This window comes from Tachysurus vachellii, chromosome 22 (genome assembly GCF_030014155.1).
Source record: "Tachysurus vachellii isolate PV-2020 chromosome 22, HZAU_Pvac_v1, whole genome shotgun sequence".
In the NCBI taxonomy this organism is placed as follows: Eukaryota; Metazoa; Chordata; class Actinopteri; order Siluriformes; family Bagridae; genus Tachysurus; species Tachysurus vachellii.
This window is the reverse complement of record NC_083481.1, coordinates 17,444,524-17,463,572: the sequence shown is the minus strand read 5'-3', so window position 1 is coordinate 17,463,572 and position 19,049 is coordinate 17,444,524. Positions and strand designations below refer to the sequence as shown.

The window sequence follows — 19,049 nt, the reverse complement described above, 5'->3', positions numbered from 1 at the left end:
ACACACACACACACACACACACACTCCTTCTCATCCCGAGAACAGAACTCAGATCTTTGATCCTCTCTGTTCCCAGATGCTGCAGAGGCTCTGCGATGCTCACGCCTTGAAGCTAATAAGAATAAAACGCAGCTTATCAGATTTCCAGGTGTGAACTTCGCTGTCCTGAAGATTAAAGCTACAGCTTCAGCTCTCACCGTTACAAGTATACAACAATCCATACAAGTCCTTGTTACTATAGTAACGTAGCCTGTGATCGGCAGCTGCGCTACCGTAATAGCTGCCGTACTGAAAACTTCTGACCAATCAGAACCCAGAATTCCACATAGCTCTGGTCTCTGGTCCAGAGTAAACATCAGCACCGAATTAGATCCAGAGTCCGAACGAAAACGCAGCTAACGAAGCAACGCGACTGCGTGACTCTGATCAATCCCGACAGGAAAGGATGATTCACCAGAAAGGATAAAGGTTATCAAAAGCACAAAGGTATTTTCATTACACAGTGATAACGTGTGAAAGAAGAAGAAGAAGACGACGACAGATTATTTCCTAACGCTCGGTTTTAACCCGATATTTTAGCACTCGACAGCCAGGAACTCTGACGGTGATTTATTATCAGAGATCAGATTTCCTTCTTTATCTGGATTATGTTGTTTATTAAGGTTTCCTGTAATCCTGGACGGCGAGTATGACTCAGCTTGGCACGCATCGAGTGCTGCAAGACTTCAGCTTACTTGTAATAAGATACGGATGTTAAAAGTGGAGAAGAATGAAGAAAAAAAAAGTGTTACAAAAGGCAGCAGAAACCAGGACTGACACCAAACCTTCTGTCCTTGTTTAGGAGAAAAAAGCAGAGCAATTATTATAGAAAATAAATCCTGAACATCAGTAGATCAAACATCAGATCATTTACACCATTGTGCTGCTGAATCAAGGATTCTGTTTCAACGATGATGATGATGATGATGATGATGATGGTGATGGTTATGATGATGACGATAAAGATGATGACGGTGGTGATGCGTTCATAGACCCAGCGGCATGCAGACAGCTTTATGGGACTCGAAGCTCTAACATTATCGTTTCAGTGATTTCTCTGCACCGAGGCCTCGCTCATAAAAACAGGGCTGATTTATTAGTCTGAGCAGGACAGGGGCACTTCAGTGAGACAACACCCCAAACCACGAGACCTAGATCGCTTCAGAGGGGCTCGGGGAGACTTGAGCGTGCCGAGAGGACAGAGGGGGTTTTCTGTTTTCCTTTAAAACACTACACTGTTATTTTAGCGCTCTGCAGCTCCGAACCGTTCCCCCACAGTCTCACATTCAGAAGGTGCCGTTATCACTCTGTTCAGGAAGACGAGGAAGGACAGAGAGAGTTGGGACAGAGCTGAGAGACGAGAGAGAGAGAGAGAGAGAGAGAGAGAGAGAGATGGACACACTGGCACAGGGAAGTGAGAACCTGAGCTCCACTGACGGACCAACACGAGCCAATCTTAACCATTCAGAAGTTGACCTTCACAGACATGTTCGATGGTGGAAGTTTACCGTCATGAGATTTAACGAATCCACATTTTTCCTCCACATCTCCATCTCAAAATGCAGACCTTCTTTGATGTTGCAACAAAAGCTGTGTCCTAAATGACGTACTACACACTTACACTATGCTCTGTGCGTCTGTAGGAAGGTTCTGTGATACAGTTCTGGTTTCCGGACGGACGGGAAAGTTCACGTGAGAGCGACGTGTTTCTGCAGATGTTCTCTGGCTCTGAAGCAGGATGATCGCATTACGGTATACGCCTTTTTATTTATACGTCAACTTCTAACACGAAACGATGAAGGAACTTAAGACGATGTAACGACTCGATTATTTCTAGAAAAGTAAACAATGCCTGTGATTGTGGTGGATGTCAACACAAAGTGTTGTTATACTTGTAGCTGACATCTGGATCTTTATTTTCATTCTCTCGCTAATGAATTCCCAATGTAGGCAGTACAGGGGCAAGGTTATAAGAGCCATATGAAGTCAGAGACTCCTCCACAGCATTCATCTTCTCGGGGTTTGGGAAGAGGACATGATAAAGTTATCAGATGAGGAACACCGATCAATGCTGGATGAGTCGGGTTTTGGCTGTGTTTTGGTTAAAAGGGAAACTAATGACAGTGAAGAAGAACGAAAGCTTCAGGAGTTAGAGGAACGCTAACAGCCGTAAGAGCTTTATAACGAGTTAGGAATAAAGCCCTGCTGTTCTGAGCAAGTACTGTATGATGTCACATAATGCCCTACAAAAAGAAGAGAAGGAGATGAAGGAATACATGCCATTAGGAGACCAGGATGGTTGGAGTTCCATTTGTGGAGCAGATGTGTGTGTGTTCATGTGTGTGTGTGTGTGTGTTCAGTAGCACTGGCAAAATAAAAATAAACCTCAGGAATAAATGATAGAACCCTGCAGAGATGCCAGCTCCCCGACTCCTGGGATGAGATTAGCTCTTACTGAGTGAACTGTGAATTCATTAGGACGAGCCGCTCCATCAGCTACACGGTTACAGTCTAAAGAGGTTAATAAACACGTAGAGAAAAACAACGATGACAGACGTCGTATATCAGCGTCGGATAATAGCCGTTAATAAGCAACAGAGTCGTGCCTTGTTGTCTGCGGTATTTTGGGACACACTGTTGACTTTGGCCTAATCATTACAGCAACAATATCACAATCAGCGCCGCCACAAAGACCCCATTGAAAGCGTGCGTAACTCTGCGCCAAGCCGTGCCCATCTGCTCCCAGTTTTCAGATGGGGTTCGGCACGTGAGCGCTCTTGAGGTTTTTCCCCCCGAAACCCATCTGCTCTTCGTTTTCACCTGCAGAGGAACACAGTTCCAGACGCACCCCAACAGCTTTTACTGTACTGAAACATGACCACGGGACGAGGAACGACAAGAGACACATGGCTTCGACACTCCCGCACACGCAGGAGGAGGGAGGGGCCGCAGAGGTGAGAGGTGAGGAGATGAAGGGTCAGATAGAGACAGAGGAAGAAAGAAAGAGAGAATGAATTATTTAAAAGCCAGCAGGAAGAAGGAAAAGCGAGCGACAGAGAGAATAAGCAGAGAAAGTGCACGGAGGAGAGCGAATCCCTCAGAGGCGAGTCCAGCTTGCATCTCTCAGCCCTCCACCAGAACGAGAGCGCCTCGCTCGCTCGCTCGCTACAAATTAATTTGGGACTCTGGGATTAAAAGCGCTGCAGGATTTCAGATGAAAGGCGAAAAAAGCAGAGCATGCAGGGAGAGTCTCTCGCCATCCCAAACTATTACCACAGTCATATTGATTTACTGACCTGCTGAGAGAGAAAGAAAGGAAGAAACAGCCAACAAATGTTTCATCATGAAGAAGCTCTCTGTGAAGAAAGAATTAAAAATAGATGTCTTCTCTGTTTGTGCACAACAAACGTGGGGGCATGTGGGGGTTATTAAAGACTTAACATGTAAAAGAAACATACAATGGCCCGATCAGATGGGAGATGTGGTCCTTCATTATCAGGTGCACAATCAGCTGGACAAGACGAGAGCGGGACGTTCTGTTTGTGATGTAACTGTGAAGTTCTGTCCAAAGTCCCTAATGAAGATCTGTCCATTCTTGTCCTTCCTCTTTACCGGGAGAGTTTGGGGGGGGGGCGTATTTTTCCAGTGATCTCCTCAGGATGAAGTGCAGTCTAAGTGGAGACCAAACACCTTCTCATGAGCAGCACGAACGCCAGGAAGAAATATAATTATTTTTATTTCTCAGCTCTCAGCTATAAACAGTAACGTGCCCTATTATTTCTCATCTTGTATAACTTTAAAAAAAATAAATAAAAAAAACAACGCAGCTCTCCCAGCAGACAGCCAGAGAGACACAGAGGTGCATGATGGGAAACAACACTCTCTGCTACAGCTTTTAGCTTTTGTTTAAATGGTTTGCTTTGTCATGTTAAATCTCAGCTCTGATACTTTGTTCACCTGCAGTCACCTGTAAGATGAAGCGTCTCTCTGTAGACTCCACACCAAACCTGCTCGCACAAACAGACACGTCTGTCTCGACCTCCATCACGTCTCGCACTTCGAAGGCTTTTAGAGCCGCAAGAGTTGAGGAATAATATCGCCAGAGCGATCGGTCCGCATCGGTCGCAAACAACACCAGAGCTAATGGGTCATGATTAACCTACGACTAGTCTGAGTTTAGCAGCGAACATAAGCAAGAAAATGACAAAATATTTCCCCAGACCTCCTCCTCATCATCATCATCATCACCATCATCATCATCACACGAGAGATTCATTTTAATAAGAAACTATTGATCAAACTATTTTAAAACATAGCACTGGATTTAACACTCTCAATTTAATCGTCTTAATTGTAATCTGATATTCTAATTAATAGGTATAACAACGTTAAGACCGCAGCAGCATGACCGGGTCCGATCTCAGAGAGCCGTGGGATCCGATTCGTCTCATTACTGCAGGTCAGAGATCCGATCTCAGAGAGCCGTGGGATCCGATTCCTCTCATTACTGCAGGTCAGAGATCCGATCTCAGAGAGCCGTGGGATCCGATTCGTCTCATTACTGCAGGTCAGAGATCCGATCTCAGAGAGCCGTGGGATCCGATTCGTCTCATTACTGCAGGTCAGGGATCCGATCTCAGAGAGCCGTGGGATCCGATTCGTCTCATTACTGCAGGTCAGGGATCCGATCTCAGAGAGCCGTGGGATCCGATTCGGCTCATTACTGCAGGTCAGAGATCCGATCTCAGAGAGCCGTGGGATCCGATTCGTCTCATTACTGCAGGTCAGAGATCCGATCTCAGAGAGCCGTGGGATCCGATTCGTCTCATTACTGCAGGTCAGAGATCCGATCTCAGAGAGCCGTGGGATCCGATTCGTCTCATTACTGCAGGTCAGAGATCCGATCTCAGAGAGCCGTGGGATCCGATTCGTCTCATTACTGCAGGTCAGGGATCCGATCTCAGAGAGCCGTGGGATCCGATTCGTCTCATTACTGCAGGTCAGAGTGACGGAGGCTTACACCGGCTCGGTCATTAGGACAGCAGACAAGGCCGAAGCAGCAGGCAGCCTCTGGTTCCAGCTGATACCACAGACAGCTCATCCATCAGCCCACCAGACAATCAGCAGGTCTGGGAACGAAGACGATAACAGACCACTGAGGGCAAGTGAACAGACACCAGCAGGGGTAAATATAGACTGAGTGCTGGAACACTTTCACGAACATCTGCAGACTGATAAAGAAGATAAGTAATAAACATTGTTGGATTTATTTGCTTCAGCGTCCGGTTTTTATTTTACAGTCTTTACTAAGTGAGTTAATACAAATAAAGCTGCAGTAATGATGAGACACTTTTCTCCTGACACAGGCGTTTCTACTTACCTACAACTTGGACTCCTTATTAACTGACACGTGACTCGGTAAACTCGTATCGCACGCGGTGAAAAAAAAACACCTGTTGTAGAAATTGTCTTTTTCCTTTTAAACACTTTTCCTTTGAAACGTTCACAAACACTTGTGTCGGATGTCACTTCCACACCCTTCTGTAACGGATTAGTGCTGCGCTCGTTCGCACGATTCAGACGTCTGTGAGTCTGATCTAAAGTGAGTCAGGACTCGTGTGTTTGTCCCTCTGTTGATGATCTTACACTGAATTTTCTGTGTGGAGAAAAAATATTTATTGCCCCTATAGGCTCGAGACTTTCATACGAGCTTCTGATCAACATGGACATGAGACAAACAGGAGGAAAAAGAAGTCAGACTTAATATTAAGACATGAACCGCTTTGGTTTATCAGGTCTAAGGGGTGGAAGTGGAGGCGTGACTCAGGATCATAAAGTCAACCTAGTGATCTTGTTTACTGTTTATTGCACATTTGTGTAATCGTGTTAGGATTTACTCCATGACGAGTTCCTTAAACCTCTGGCTTTCTCACATCTACATCAGATCAGAGAGCAGAGACCCCTCGTGTCGCTCGGTTCCAACACAAAAGCATTCCTCGCTCTCTTTGTCATCACGCATACCACAGCAGTCGCTACGATTACACGAGGAACGCGCACACACCCTTCTAATCCTGCTGGAACACGCCTGCATGGAGACAATGTGTAAGAGTCGGTCAGGGCAGTTGGGGTTTGGTATTTTGTATTCGTTGTTTAAAAGAAAAAAGAAAAGGAGGCGTGTCCTATGTGGACGCCTGAAGAAAGGGTCATGTGGGGTTAGCGAAGCGTCCCGCTGTAGCCGAGATGAATTCTTTTCTTATCCATAGCGAAGACGTTCGGTTACACGAGCGTGCGGACTTTTCACGGCTTCCCACACCAACGGACTCATGACGCAGGTGAAACTGCTGCTCAATTACCTCAGCGAGCTGGCGACGGTTCTCCGGCGCTGACGAGGGGGAGATCGATGGAAAGTGTGCTTTGGAAAACGTTCAAGATTAACATGTCAGAGAAAAATGATTACCTGGCAACCCACACTATTCATTTTGGTGAAAGTGCAATAAACGGTCCATTAAATGCTCCAAAAAAAAAAACAACAAAAAAAAAAAACAATACGACGCAGAAAGCACTAAAGGCCTAAGAGGAAAAAGAGGATCATAAATGAACGGCGTCTCCATCACCAGCTTTACTCCATCTCTCCCTTTGCTTTTTTCCCCCGTAGCACCATGCGAAAGACAGAAAGTGAGGAATGGGAAGGAGGCAGGTGTGTGGGTGTTTGTGTATTCGTTCCGAGGCTGCGGTCGGCAGGACGGAGAACAGATCTGTTAGCGTGCAGCTGTTTCCCATCTACGTAATGAGCCGTCATTTCGATGTACCGGGAGCGGCGGTGACCTCCGCAACTCTCGTTTCAGACGCATGAAGGAATCGACTGAAACGCCGGGTGGGTCTTGGGGAAAGCGTTTGATCAAACTCTCTGTAACTTGTCAGAGGTGGAAGGGTTACGGCGCACAGATCACGGCGAAAACCACGACCCTCGCCAACTGTAACAACTTTCCAACTGCTGCATAATTGTTCGTGCGTTCTCTAAACGATCCGCTGTTTTGATTGTGCTAAAAATGAGACTCGGTGTTATGCTGTGATTAAGTTCTTCTTCCTGATCCTAAAGTGTTTTACATGCACGTGTGTGTGTGTGTGTGTGTGTGTGTGTGTGTGTGTGTGTGTGTGTGTCATACAGTTTGGCTAAGCAGCACTAATATTAACCTCCTCCACTCATCAGTAACATGATCATTTGTACGCTTTTATTTTTAATTAAGGTTCAACGGTTTGTTCACACATGTAACACCGCAGGTTAATCATCAGTCTGTCATCGAGGCAACTCGTCCTGGATTAATGGTGTTTACTGGTGGTTCAGTGGCCAAACCTGTACTGGTTTTGGTGTTTTTCCAAAACACAACTTTGCTGCATTAATCAATTAATATCATTAGTCACCTAAAATCTCCTTCTGACTGATTTCTTAAACCTGACACAATTTGTTTTTTTTGTCATGAGAGGAAGCGAAAATGGACACGTTAGCTTTCCGACCTCCTTCGTGTGTCGCTGAGGCGTGACGTGAGCGAGCGAGCGGGAAAAGGAAAATAACCAAAGTGTGAGGAAAAAACAGAAAAAAGTATAGAAAACTGAAAGAAAGAAAGAAAGAAAGAAAGTAAGAAAGAAGGACTACTTCTACTACTAATACCACAGACAGACTTCCAGAAAAATAAACAAATGCTATGAACGACTTGTCAAGTGAGCTAGCTACTGAAACACATAAACTAGCTGAATATAAAGCTATACATTAGCGTTATAGTCTGAATTATACAAACAGCTTTCAGCAATTTTTCATTGGTGAACTGATATTAAAAGCATTTCAAGACCTTGTTTACTGCTTATTGAATCATTTCCAGAGACATTCTGGACTCCTTAAGAGATGTCCAGAGTTTTAGGAAACCTCTTCCTGCGTAAACGATTCTCCACGCATCAGTAAACATCTGGAGCTCTGCTGGCGCCAAACATTTTAACGCCAATACTATTTGTCCAACAGCTCTGGTCGTGTACCGCGGCTCACACGACCCACGCGGCCCGATATTTACGACGCAGCAGATTTACTCTCCGTCTGACGCGTGACACGTTTCCTGCATCCACACAAACCCAGCACCGCTTTATCCAACCATGAGCTCGGTTTCTATACAGAAATCAAACCGCCAGGTTTTTCCACTTCAGAGTTTGAAAGGAAACACGTCACCCGAGTCCGACTCGAACTCTTTATAGTAATCTGCAAAGCGTAAAAAAGCCTCTGAGGTTACAAACAGAGAGGAAGGTCTGTATTTATGGCTTACAAAACACACATAGGAATAAAACCCTTCAGGTTTTTTTTTATAGTTGTTTTATACAGTATATAGACGCAATACAATAATAACCGTCTCGTCCTAGCGAATTGTCTCATTCCTGGATTTGTGAGACCACTGTTATGTCTCGTCCTTTTTGTCCCTCAGCTCGTCACCCTGTAGAGTGTCTGAACTCATCACGTGAGCCATGTGCCCTCCGTGCCCACAATCAATGCTGTGAGATTCCTCAAATTCTTTCTCAAGTGCTGTCGAAACAACAAAAAAAAACAAAGGCCATTGAGATACCAGAGCTTTCCACCAGCATTTGTCCAAGCCACACACACACACACACACACACACACACCTCCATTATAGAGAAAGAGTCACATTCCTGGGCATGAGTGGACGTGCGGTCATCCATCAACGGAAATAATTGCTTCAAACAGCAGCCTTTGAGGAGGTGCAAGTTCAGGGAACGCAGGCCATCGCCTGGGAAAAGGAAGTTCACTCAAATGAGGTCTTCTGTGAGGTCTAAAAAAAAGTTCTCGCTACTTCAGCATCCTGGATTTTTAGCACTGGGATGAACGTCTAACTCCTTGCTCCAGAACTACTCTGTGTGTCTGTTACTTCTGCAAAGGTCTAAAATAGCACATCTCATCTTCGCACTTTCTGAAATAAATCCTATTTGTGCATGGAGAAAAGACTAGAGAAGCTGAAGCTGGAGATGGATGAAGGTGTAGGATAGAACCGAAGAGAAGGGGGAATGATACAAAAGATCGTATTTCTGATTTCTCTGATTACGTTAAACAATACAGAGGACGTCTAAGAACGTTTGATGTTGGATGTTCTGCTGACATTGTAGAACCTCCCTGTACCTTTACAGAACGTTCCTCTAAAGTCACGACAGGAGCCGACGCTGAGGGAAAAGAGAAGTATGCTGGAAGACCAGAGCGAGGAACACGGAGGACGTACCGGGCATGTCGGATTTTAACAGCAGCCGATTCCACTCTTCCTGGCTCTGCCGCTACATGACCAGCCTATGAAGTCTGGCAAACTCTTAAACACAAAAACAAGAGAAGCCTCTTGGAACTTGTTTTTCTGCCTCCAGGGAGTTTCAGTGCAGATCCTCTGCTGAATCAAACTCACTTACTTTCACCAAAAGCCAGGTGTTTAGAGGCTACATGATCGGATTTGAACTTTTGTCACAACACGGCACCCCGAAACTGAGCACTGTCACTGGGTATTAATGGACATAAAGGAGTCCACGCCTGGATCCAGACACTGTGTGGGGATTAGAATGGATTAGATTAGAAAGAGGAGAGGTTTTAAAGTGCAGGTCACGAAAGCATTCGCTTCATACAACTTCTGCTGGAGCGCTAACAAAGAAAAAACTTTATTTCAGGATGGAGCTGAAATGAAGCTGTTTTAGCTTTGTGATGTCACTTTGTCCATGTTTATAGATAACAATGAGTCAAACACCACAAACAAGTCTGTTGGAGATGCTGAAAGATTCCTAGTAGTTGATGTAGGCCATGTGATTGTGATGCTTTTCGCACTAAACGTTAATTACTTTTACGTTAGCTATGTTAGCAGCTCCGGTGTAAAAGTAACTAATGGGGTGTCCGGATTCTCTGTATTCATAAAACAGTAGGTGAGAAATACCTGCATGACCTCCTGCTTCTGCAGAGATTCAGCACTATGGAACCAGTGGACACGTGCCATCCCATAATGTGACGGGACCGTACAGTTCCGTTTCAAATGGAGTAGGTGCTGTCAGTACCGTACTGAATCAAATGCAGTAGATACTGAATCAAATGCAGTAGACACTGAATCAAATGCATTAGTCACTGAATCAAATGCATTAGATACAGAATCAAATGCAGTGAATACAAAATCAAATGCAGTGGTTACAGAATCAAATGGAGTAGCAACTGAATCAAATGCAGAATCAAATGCAGTGGATACAAAATCAAATGCACTGGACATGTGCGATGCCATAATGTAGCGGGACTGTACAGTACTGTATCAAATGCAGTAGATATAGAATCAAATGCAGTGAAACAAAATCAAATGCAGTGGATACAGAGTCAAATGCAGTAGATACAGAATCAAATGCAGTAGATACAGAATCAAATGCAGTGGATACAGAGTCAAATGCAGTAGATACAGAATCAAATGCAGTGCATACAGAATCAAATGCAGTGAAACAAAATCAAATGCATTGGATACAGAGTCAAATGCAGTAGATACAGAATCAAATGCAGTAGATACAGAATCAAATGCAGTGGATACAGAGTCAAATGCAGTAGATACAGAATCAAATGCAGTAGATACAGAATCAAATGCAGTAGATACAGAATCAAATGCAGTGGATACAGAATCAAATGCAGTAGATACAGAATCAAATGCAGTAGATACAGAGTCAAATGCAGTGGTTTTCTAATGAATGTTTTGTAAGTTAATTAATATGTAATAGTGACAGCCTGGCATTCGTGTTCCTGCCTTGACATTCACCATGACTCTGACCAAGACAGAGCGCTTACTGAAGATGAATAAAACGAGCGCCGCTTTAAAATATATAAAAAGTATATGGAGGAGCAGGAACAAAATTACACTGTGTTCAACCTTTCAAGTGATAAAAAGCCTCAGCGCTTGTGCTCGCTCACTTTCCCGAGATCAGAACCCACCTCATTCCACACGTCTTTCAAAATCGTGTCCATCCTGTGTTCAAATAATTACCTTCACCGCCTCTACATCCTCAAGTCATTATAAATACACAAATCCGGAAAACGAAGTCACAACCAAATCTACTTCCACCGCCGCCTCACAGATAAATACTCAATCTATATGTAAATATGGCGCACGGGGACGGGAACCAAAGCGCATTACATATTTTTCTGTTTGATCAGCGGCCCCCGGAGCCCAACTTATGACTTTTAATGAAACGTGTTGGACAGATACGCAGAGAGTCCGAGAGAATTCACGCTTCAGAGAGCAGCGTGAAATACCAACAGGTCTGTGGAGAGATTACACTCTTTACCCAACGTCCAAAAGCAAGGCTTTGTGTTCTGATGGCTCAGCAGGTTTGCCTTAAAAAGCTCAAGAGCAGAAATTAGTAGAAAAATACTTTTTAAACTAAATTTGTTAACTCAAAATCTGTGAATATTCACGTTTGTGTTTTTGATGAAGGTTGGCAATGTGGACTCCTTTTTAAAATCATACCTCATGTGATGAGAATTTTTTATTTATTTATTTATTTATTTTTCAGCTTGGATGATTTGAGCTGGACATCCTGTATAAAATATGATGAGGGTTCAGATAAAATACAGTGAAGAAGCAGGTCGTATTTAGTCGTCTTCTTCCCGTCACACTGCCGGTCTGAGGGTTCACTGTAGTGACTGGGAGAGGTTCCGGCGTTTAGTTTAGTGTTTAAGATCATGCTCTAGAAGGAATCTGACACGGAGATATAAATCACAGAGAATTCCTGTAGTAGCTCAAACTCCCTGCTGCACACACACACACACACACCCTGACATCACCACGCTCCATGATGATGCACTAGTGCTTATAATCACATTACGACCCCCTGTTATTCATTTAGCTGGAAATAATTGTGTCCACACACACACACACACACACACACCCCACACCCACACACAATAAACAATCGTACGTCTTTAACGTAAAATAAACAAGGCAATAAAGCGGAGGCTGTAACGCTCCTGTGTGTGATTACGTGATGATGGTCAGTGTGAAGTACACAAACAGAGGGTTAAGGGGACAAGGCAATGCCTGCGTTTCTGCCCCCAGAGACACAAATCATACTGCAAGCCTGAGGAGGTCTCACGGCACACACACACACACACACACACACACACACACACACACACACACACACCACATCCTGAACATGTATGGTGTGTATTTTACAGATGTTGTGAGTGTGACGCATTCAGCAGCGTGTTAAATGACGAGCAAATATAAGTGCTGGAGTAACTGATAAAAGCTTGTTTTGTTTTTTTAACACTGATGTCGAAAGACGTCTTGTGTTTAAGTGTGTTGTACAGTATATACAGTACAACACTGGAGTCTTACACTAACCTGTCTTACATAACGATACACACCTTTACTTTACTCCTTTTTCATGCAAAACCAAAATGGGATTCTGTATCATTATGTGACTTATGTTTGTTTCCAATAAAAAAAAAAAAAAAAGATACACACGTGTATTCTTGTGTGTGTGTGTGTGTGTGTGTGTGTGTGTGTGTGTGTGTGTGTGTGTGTAAAAAAGAATTCAATAAGAGACTCTCAACAGCAACAACAACCCTACTGCACGCTCATGTAAAGAAAACGTTGATCTGATTTAGGAGCTACTGAACAAACTGACTTCACGAATGACTTCATCTCCTTCATCACAAACACGTAATTATGTCTAAACCTAATCCTGTCCTCTGTTAATAAGCAGAGCTCTCTTTGTTATAGGTCCATCAGGAACGTCAGTGTGACATTACACATGTTTGTACACTCAAGTACACGGGTGCTAACCTGCTATTATGAGCCCTAATCCCCTAATCCGGTCTTACAAAGGGAGAAAAGAAATACTCAGCCAACTGACGGAGAGAAGGAGGGAAACAACGTATGACAAGGCAGAAAAAAGAAAGGCAGGAAGAATAAAATAACTGAATAAAAATTAAACAGTTTAGAAAGAAAGAAAGAAAGAAAGAAAGAAAGAAAGAAAGAAAGAAAGAAAGAAAGAAAGAAAAATAAGACAGGAACAAGTATAAATGTGGAGTTTGGTTCAATGAAACAGAAGAGTGTGTGTGTGTGTGTGTGTGTGTGTGTGTGTGTGTGTGTGTAAGAACATTGTACCTATGTGCACCAATGTGTGTAAAACATTGCAGAAAGAAAAAGAAAGAAAGAAAGAAAGACGGGAAAGAAGGAAATAAAAATAAGACAGGAACAAGTATAAATGTGGAGTTTGGTTCAATGAAACAGAAAAGTGTGTGTGTGTGTGTGTGTGTGTGTGTGTGTGTGTGTGTGTGTGTGTGTGTGTGTGTGTGTGTGTAAGAACATTGCACCTCTGATATGAGAAGGTTTAGCCATGAGATCCTCGATCCGCAGCCCCACAGAGAGACAGATGTGGACTTTCCAATGCAGGAATTCTTCTGCGTTCACCGTAAAGTGGGCGGAGCTTATTGTTATTATTATTATTGTTATTATTTGACTTTGGCATGGAAAAAAGTTCTTTACAGGAAGCTTGATGCTGAGTTGGACATATCTGGAAATTGTAGAAAATCTAGAAATTGTAAAATTTAAAGTGTAAAACTGTTTTTTTTCCCCACTGTGTGTTTAATGATTTATTGACGCTTTAAGTATGAGCACATGAGTACATGGAGACTTCTTCCTCCTCGACATTGTTCTGAAGGTTTCGTACCAATGGAAAACGTCCCGGCGTCTCTCTGGCTTTCTGACTCGCTGCCAGGTGAGAAGCTCTTTGGCTCCCTGGTGGCTTGTTCTCTCTCTCGGTCTGATTCAGCGGCAGGACGGCTGTCTCATTAGAGCGGCTGTGGACACGGGCACAGGCCTGAGGGAGACTCGGCTCCTCTCGTTTAGCTTCATCACTGTCATACCTCTGTCACAGCCCAGGATCCTCACAACTCATTATCCTGCACACACACACACACACACACACACACACACACACACAGGTAATATGGTAATAGAGACAATAAATAACATGCAGTATGTTGTGTTCCAGTCAAACGATTACTGGTTTTAAGTTCAGTATATTTTCATTTCTGAGGTAAAACGAGTTCCGTTTAAAAACCAGCTGCCCTCTGAGAGTTCAGCACTTCCTCAAACCCCAGAAGAAGGTTTAGAAATGTTAGCAAATGTTCAGTCTTTCAGTTAACCAACAGTCTTTAGAGAGGTTGGTCTTTACTGACATCCTGTCAGGCTAGCACTAGCAGTAGCTAGCACTAGCAGTGAGTATTGAGAGCAATTATGACTACGGAAAATATATGAAATATTCTCATATTATTCTCAGTTAAACTTCATATTCCTTAGAGAGATCCTGTCATTTGAGCTCATTTATCTAGCCGGCTGAACGCTAATGTTAAATTTTCTGAACATTTATTAATACGATTAAAAATTCCTCTCAGGTTTTCTAACCAGTTAGCTTGTGTGAGCTAGCTTTATAAACACAACCAAAAAAAATGCTCTCAGAAATCCTGGAAGGTCGTCTTACAGTACTTGAGCTAGCCGCTTAGCATTAGCAGTGGTTATAGTGGACATTCATGAACATGGCCTCTCAGATATGGTCAGGTTAGGTCATGTTAACCAGATGGGGTTTGTTAGCTCAGAGTCATTAATTAGGTTTTCAGTATAATGGCTGTAATTGGCCTCTGGGGGGCAGTAGAGGTCCATCTTTATGGAAATACACCTTTCTTGTCAGAAGAGATGACAAATTGGGCTGCTTTTATATGAATTTTGATAAATTGTCTGGGTGGATGATTAAAATTTTTATATCATTATGATGTTACGATGACTCGAAGTCTCATGGAACAATTTGGCACTGAAACGTATCTGAGCACCGAATCCATTGCCTAATTATTCCCCTGTGGTCTGACCACACAGTCCTCAGTCTTACCTTCTGCAATGTTCTCTGGAGACCTCAACCCCACAACGAGAGAGGGGACGTCATCTCAGGTCGATTCTGCTAAATTACTTAAGATGGAATTTTTATCCTACTTATGATCTAAACCCCAGGTTCCTCAGCCTGATCCAGGAGAACCCACCGTCTTCATGGTCTTCGTTCTAAAAGGGCGGCGCTACAGCGTGTTCAAGCTGACCAACAATATGTTTTCAAGATGGCTGACAGCACTCGGGGGGACAAGACGTCTCAGAAATGTCTTTTAAATTGGCTGCAAATAAGTCCTGGTCTTGGTTCTTCTTGGCTAAGGAGCATTTCTTCATTTGGTTTAGTAAACTAGGAAGCCAACTGTGTGAGCAGTAAGAAGCCCTACGAGAAACAGAAAATCTCGAAACGCAAATATATCACCAAGATCTAGAACTTGCACTGACAGTCAGAGCTCATAAATCAGCCAGAGCCTCGTACTTTATGAGCGCTGTTCCGTCCCAGTGAGAAGGCTGAGGAGAAAACTTTGTCTTAAGACTATATAAAACTGTCTGTGGCATCTTCCAGTGCGCATCAGCACCATCACCAGCACCATCAGCACCAGCATCACCTCTCCAAACCTCTCATCACGCTGCTGCTTGTAACCATAACAAGAAAGTTAAAACAGCTAGCAGAGCAAACGCGTTGGTTTTATATTTTACAATGTAAACTCTATACAAAATGCTAGCTCGTAACTGTCTGAGGAAGATTAGCAACACGCGGCTCAGCCTTTAATGTTACTTTTACTGGCTAACACAGGACTCAATTCTCCGTACACGCTAACGCATCCAAGAGTCTGAGTCATGCACGAGGAGTCCAGCTGCTGCTCTCAGAACAGCTGAAATGGACCTGATCAGGGAATCCCAGCATCCAGATTTACACTGAGAGACAAAAAGAGACAATTTCACCTCAACTCAAATGTACACAAACGTCCAAACGCCCTCTCTCAGGCGAGACCCGTTTGACGTTCGCCCCTTTAGTTTGACGCCAAAGCTGCAAGGCTAATGTTGCTAACAATTAATGTGGAGGCTTGTTCATTATTTTTTTAAACAAGTTTATAGCGGAACACTGACATTCCTTGATCAGGGGCTTATTTACACACTTAATCCGACACACCGAATCACTGTCATCTAGAACAGACAGGCAAAAGGACGTCACAGATTAAAACAGGCGCCATCTTGAATGATTTTCCTCCTCACTCTGTTTTAGGAACAAGGGGGAGTCGTAAATGACGCCGAATCTCTGGTTTATTGATTTGTGCGGTCACTCGGACGTCTTCGAAGCCGTTTTTGGAGGAGAATGTGTGAAGATGTTGAGAGGTTCCAGGCTAAACCGGTGGTACGTGTCAGATGTGTTATACTTGTATCTCCAACCCTCAAAATATAGCTGCATTTCAGTGGGTCAACATGTGAATGTCCACTTTTTTTTTTTAAAAAATATTGTAATTGTTTAAAGAAATTTAACAGAAAAGAAAAAACTCTCTGCACTCTGGTGGTGTAGCTACAGTATGTTTTCTACAATAACACAGCATGCATGTAACCTCCAGATGACAAGGAAGAAACAAACAAAAACCGTCTGCACATGAAATGTTGTAATCTGTGTTTCTCTGCTGCAGTCGAACATGAAGGAATGATTTCATGCACAGAGCATTCGCAGGAAACGTCGCTCACTTTCACGGATTATTTGGGATTTCTGCTTGGTCACCTATGACAAACGAACGGGTCGGCCGCTCTGTCCATCCTGGACTTCTGCAAATATAAGCTCCGTGTCCTTTAGTCCACGTGGAGGAGATTCAACCCGACTCAGGATGATGAAGAAAGACGTCCATGTTGAAAATGAAGCTACAAAGACGAGTTTCGAGAGAAGATTCTCACAACTGTGCTTTCAGGATGAATTCATCCTCTCTACAAAGTCACTGCTGGAGCCAGGATGAAGCCTGGGTCCATCGATCCTCCAGCGTCCACACGGCCTGCTTTCATCTCCTCCGTCTCCTCCAGATCTGTTCCTGAACATCTTCAAAGTCCTCACTCTAATCTAACACATCTGACCCGGCTAACGAACTTCTTCGGGAGCATCTGAAACAATCTGCTTTCGATTAGGATCGGAAAACACGAGCACGGAGACCACCTGGGGAAAGCTTTCAAACAAACACACGCACACACGGACTGAGCCTCGGGGTACGGACGGGAAAACAAACGCAGTGTCTTCAGCGCTGCGTCTTTAAAGCAGAGAAACGGAGTAAACACGGTGACGGAACACACGGCACGCCGGGAAGCGGGCGACACGACACTACAGACTCAGAGACGACTCGGCATTAAAGGGGCCATCAACGAGTTTTAATTAAAGGTGGCATTAGCGAGGTCGTAGAATGTTCTTTTCATTTTAATAGAGTTTTAGTAAAATCTTCTCAGAGGAAAAACACTACTAACATCAGCACTAACATTCAAACGTTCTGCAGCCCTGAAAATCTCTAAACACTGTCCGCATGGGCTACATGAAGATGTGTTCGATGTGTTAAACTGGGACTTGGATGAAGCTAATGTGCAAAGCATCAGAAGTGAGGCCAGTTGGATGGAGAACGATGGACGGGCGGAGCGTCGTTAATCTGAAGAAGCTGACGATCACGTTTAAAGAGCGGCTCTGCTGGAAGTCCCGAGATTCAGACTCACAAAGTAGGGAAAAGTGGCTAAAAGTGGAACTCGCTACACTATTAGCAGTTAAACAACGCATGACATCAACTCCGTGGCGCTCGAGCTGAATACGTGGGAGGGTTTCTCTCTTCTTTCTCTCTTCTTTCTCTATTTTATTTTTTTTTAAATTCTTTTTACTGTTGTGTTCTGGGGCACAGATGTGCATTCCTTCACCAACTCTCTATTTAATGTGCTGTGCAGTAGACATGAAGAGGATTTTAAAACACACACACACACACACACACACACACGTATGTGAACCTTAGAAAAACATTTAAAAATGAAAAAAGTTGGGTTTAGATTGTTTAAAGAGCTTTAAGGGATTGAAGGTATGACATTTTTCCCTGTAGAACATCATGAGGTGATTACTTGGCAACTTGCATGAAATAAATTCATACACACACACACACACACACACACACACACACACACACACACACACACACACACACACACACACACACACACACACACACACACACACACACACACACACACACACACACACACACACACACACACACACACACACACACACACACTTGTCCCAGCTTGGTGCGCAGCACAGTGAGGACACCATGTGGCTGCTTAACACACTGCAGGAACACACACCTGCTACATTGTGACTATAACCACAGTTACAGAGTCGCAGAGACACACAACAGAGACACACAACAAGAACACTTCGAATCAGAGGCGACACACTTTTATTGCACAATCGTACAAATGGAACAATGATAAATCCAGATCAGAATAAAGCCAGTACGTACATCTTTACAGCTCTGAGAGCAGCGGTTAGTGTGTATGTGAAATGGCACAGCGCTAACACACACACCGACTCGAGAGGAAACTCGTACTGACCACATTGAGAAGGTTTGGCCAAGTAGGAGTTCGTCCCTGTCTGTATACACAAGCCAGATAAATGAAAGCGAGTGGCACTGAGGCTGCTGCTCTACAGACACTGTACCGAATGCACACGGCAGTACAGAAAGAAGTGTGTTAGCATTCATAAACTCCACGTAGGAACCAGAAGCGAGCGTCCGCCTTCGTGACATGGTGCTGTGAAGATCCTGTAGGTGGCGCTACGTTATGCAGAAGGAGAAAGTTCTACCTCTCGTGTTGGAGAGCTGTTTTATTTGGTCCTCTACGCTAGTGGACTTCCAACATCAGGAAGGGGATCCGGTACGACCCAACAGAAAAGTCCTGCATTTTACTTTCGTGCAAGATGTCGAACATAGAAAAAAAAGGCCATGGCGATGAAGATGAGAGTACATCAGGAGGCGTTTACAGCGTTCTGTCCTTCAACCTTCAGAACCGCTTCATATTGTTTAGCTTCACTCTGGGTTA

At 43.8% G+C, this 19,049-nt stretch overlaps 1 protein-coding gene across 1 annotated transcript in view; it reads right to left on the bottom strand.

Annotated features, from left to right (window-relative positions):
* Positions 1-18,392: 18,392 nt before the first annotated feature.
* The window catches only part of arl8bb (ADP-ribosylation factor-like 8Bb), a 14,511-nt gene continuing 13,854 nt past the window's right edge, over positions 18,393-19,049 (bottom strand). Inside the window, exon 7 of the mRNA XM_060858401.1 lies at positions 18,393-19,049. This exon is cut by the window's right edge and continues 1,746 nt beyond it. The gene's annotated coding sequence lies outside the window, so the exon portion shown is untranslated.